Source organism: Leptodactylus fuscus, chromosome 5 (assembly GCF_031893055.1).
Source record: "Leptodactylus fuscus isolate aLepFus1 chromosome 5, aLepFus1.hap2, whole genome shotgun sequence".
NCBI classification, from domain to species: domain Eukaryota; kingdom Metazoa; phylum Chordata; class Amphibia; order Anura; family Leptodactylidae; genus Leptodactylus; species Leptodactylus fuscus.
This window is the reverse complement of record NC_134269.1, coordinates 70,254,370-70,258,491: the sequence shown is the minus strand read 5'-3', so window position 1 is coordinate 70,258,491 and position 4,122 is coordinate 70,254,370. Positions and strand designations below refer to the sequence as shown.

General features: G+C 39.0%; 1 non-coding gene across 1 annotated transcript; it reads left to right on the top strand.

Moving 5' to 3' along the window:
• The first annotated feature begins 1,636 nt into the window (after positions 1–1,636).
• LOC142205554 (U1 spliceosomal RNA) lies at positions 1,637–1,801 on the top strand. The gene has a single exon (XR_012716540.1). It is a non-coding gene; the product is annotated as a U1 spliceosomal RNA (small nuclear RNA).
• The last annotated feature ends 2,321 nt before the right edge of the window (positions 1,802–4,122 follow it).

The following is a 4,122-nucleotide window of genomic DNA, read 5'->3' as shown; positions in this document are numbered from 1 at the left end:
TCCTTTACAAAGTGTCAGTGCTGGAATGGAAATGGCTTCTCATGATCGTGAAGTTTCAGTTGACAAAAGAAGAAACATATCTCAGTTCTTGAGATTTTACAGAATACAACAATACTTGATTCTACTAGAAATGTGAGAGTGACTTGGAAAGCAAGCTGTCAGAACAAGTTGCAAATCAGGAAAAACAATCTGTGTGACTTTACCTCAAGATTACAATGGATTTATACTTCAAATTCTCTGAAAGTAAAGACTGCCAGGCTCTGTTCACATCGGCCTCATGGCTTCCATTCTAAACAGAGCCATGGTGGCTATGACAAATCCATTTCCAAACCAAATCCAACAAGCCCTCTTGAATCCCCTTGACATAAAGGGCCCATCAGGACTTTGTGGAGGTGCAGTATGTTAGGCTGCCCTGTTCATGTATCAATAATAGGAGAGCCCTAATGGAGACTTGGCCATGGGCCGTGTACCCATTTATCTCAGAGCATTATGAAACTGATACAGAGTTCTCTTTCACCCTTTTTCGATATCTGGCATACATGTGCTGCAAATGTCAGGACTTTAAACATTGGCCTCTGGGGGGTCTAAAAATGAAAGTTAAAAAAAATGTAGAAAATGTGAAAAAAAAATTAAAAAATATAAAATCTCAAATCACTTTTAAAAGAGAACCTTTCACCATTTGGGGCACATGTTGTTTAATACACCACTAGAAAGCTGACAGTGCACTGAATTCAGCACACTATCAGCGTTAGCCTGTCTGTACCTCCAGTGAAGAGCTATCGGTGCTGGTACCGTAGCTCTTCACTGTCAGAAGGGCGTTTCTGACAGTCAGGAACTCCCTTCCTCACAGCAGCATCTATAACGCTGAACTGTGAGAGGGGGCGTTCCTTACCGTCCAGTGATGACACGTCTATGGACAAGTACTATCAAGAGGGGAGGGGGCGTTCCTCACCGCTCTCACAGTACAGCACAGTAGACACTACTGTGAGGAAGGGCGTTCCTGACTGACTGATATGAACACAGATAGCTCTTCACCGGGGCGCAGGAAGGGAAAGCCAACAGTGCGCTGAATTCAGCGCACTGTCGGCTTTCTAGTGGTGTATTACACCACATGTGCCCCAGGAGGTGAAAGGTCCTCTTTTAAACTACATATAATTTTTTTTTTAAAAAAACACAAACAAAATTGGTATCCTTGTTCCAAAATTCCTGAACTATGAACATATAAAAATATTTATCCCATACTGTGAATGTAGTTTCACCTCCCAAAAACCTCAGACGAAAAGAGCAGTTTTATATGGACATAAAGACACCTTAAATAGCTCTGTACACAAAAAATGGAGAAAAAAAATCTGTGTAAGAATATGGCTGTGCAATGAAATTTTGTTGTTTAAAGTTTTTGATTTTCTGAATTCCACAAAAACTGACCCAATTATGTATTAATATAAGTGCACATATATTAGTTTTGAATAAATGGAAAAACATTAATTATGTTATCATTGATATTTATTATTGCACCAGCACTTTGTTAAAATATATATTACTGCTATGATAATTAGTTTCTTGCTTGAGAACTATTTCTGTTGGGACTGGAACGTCGCCTTGGATTACACTTTCTGCACTAAAATTATTGGAGTGTATACTTACCTGGCAGGGGAAGAATCCACGATCTAATAGGTGGTGTTCCCAGGGTGAGATCTATTCATTGTATTTTTGATGGATTAACCCCTGTGATTTCCCCGAATGGGGGAAACTCAACTGCAAAATTTGTGGTAGTGGGGGTCTGCATTCGCGCTTTCCCCTGATTGTTTTTGTACATAAAAATAAATAATTAAAATTTATTGTCATGCTCCGGTTTTCTATTATCTATCTATCTATCTATCTATCTATCTATCTATCTATCTATCTATCTATCTATCTATTATCTACCTATTATCTATCTATGTTTTTCCAATAAAAGGACATTTTCCATCCATACAAGTTACTGGCAGACCAGATTGTTTTTTCCATTGCAAACCCTTTTGCCTGGAGAGGGGTTTCTGCCGTACAATTTATGGGATGATACCCAGATTTGCTTTTCTTTAAAAATAAAAATATCTATCTATCTATCTATCTATCTATCTATCTATCTATCTATCTATCTATCTATCTATTGTATTGCTGGAAATTTAGAATAGAATTAAAATGTTATCAATGCCTTACAATGAATGGTGTATAGTCATGGTTAAAGTTTTGAGACTCGCATTGATATTATTTTTTACAGAGCTTACTGCTTGACTGTTTTCAGATCTTCCTATGGTTAGATGTTTCTATGGTTACTGAAGTACAATTAGAAGCATTTTATAAGTTTTCAAACTTTTGATGAAAAATACATCAACCTTATTGAAAGCCTCAATATTCACAGTGTTGTCCCTTAGTTTTCAAGACTTCTGCAGTTCACTCTGGTAGGCTGAATATCGTCTTCTGGGCCAAATCCTGACTGATGGCAAGTCATTCTTTCTAATAAGTGCTTGGAGTTTATCACAATTTATCTGTTATTGTTGGTCTGCCTTGTTTTTTTACCACAAGTTCTCAATGGGATTGAGATCTACAGAGTTTCCTGGCCATGAAGCCAAAATGTCAATGCTTTGCTCACCAAGCCACTTAGTTATCACTTCTGTTTTAAGAACTTGTGCTCCATCATGATGTTAAAAGCTTTATTTGTCATCAAATTACTCCTGAATTGTTGGGAAAAAATGCTCATAGAGGATGTGTATATACTATTCTTTATTTAGTACAGTGTTCTTAGGCATTTATAGCTATCTATCATTTTGCTGGAAATTTAGAATAGACTTAAAATGTTATCACCACCTTGCAATGAATGGTGTACAGTCATGATCAAAGTTTCGAAACTCACACAGACTTTAGTTTTCACAAAGCTTACTGCTTCACTGTTTTCAGATCTTTTAGTCACGTTTCTATGTTATACTGAACCCACAAACCCAAAATTTCATTCTTTTGTTCACCGAGCCACTTAGTTATCATAAAATTGTGCGTGAGACTACTCTCTTGGATAAAAAGTACACATTAATGGTCTAAGAATGCTTTACAGTTGGCATGACACAGGACTGAAGGTAGCTCTACTGGGTTTGACTTTTAGCTCAGGCTAGATGTGCATAGTTGTGTCAAGATGCATGTAAGATGCGCCAAGAGTCTGGTCATAACCACAATCAACAATGATATTTGTCTACTCTCACCACTTGTGGGCTCCCCCTTGGCTTCAATGCTCCTTTGCAGATGTCTTCAGTTCTCTTTCAGCTGCCTGGGTGACATCAGTGGCCACGCTTTATCCCGTTAGTATGCCTCCACAATACCACTGAGGCCTACTCAAATTCTTCACTGGTCCCTTTGGGCTAAACATTTCACCCATGAGGTTGGAAGTGAACAGAAGATGCCCTTGAAGGAGCAGTGAGGGAGCCCAAAAGAGGTGAGTATAAGTGCTGATTCACTCTTGTTTGCTCTGATTCACTCTTACCTTGACTACTGTAACTCCTTACTATTCGGTCTTATCCTTACTAAACTCTCCCCTCTACAATCTATTGTAAATGCAGTGGCCAGGCTCATCTATCAGGCTAGATGCTACAGCGATGCCTCGGATCTGTGCCAGTCGCTACATTGGTTGCCTATTCATTATAGAATAAAATATAAAGTTATTACTCTCATCCACAAGGCTCTCCATAATGCCGCACCTCCCTACATTTCCTCCCTCATCTCTGTCTACTGCCCAACCCATGCTCTCCGTTCACTCAATGACCTAACACTTACATCCTCTATTATCAGAACCTCCCACGCTCATATACAAGACTTCTCCCGAGCTGCACCACTTCTCTGCAATGCTCTATACGGGAAAATCAGATTAACTCCTAATTTCTACAGCTTCAAGCGCAAACTAAAGACACATCTTTTCAGACAGGCCTATCACAATTCCTAATGTAAACTCTTCCATACCGTAATTAGAATACCCAAAATTTAACCCTCCTCTGTCCCCGCTCCCACATTACCCTACATGATATGATGCCATTTCAGGCTAACTTTATATGTCCAAGCACTATCCACATGTTAAAGGACATGACTGGTGACGGCTCA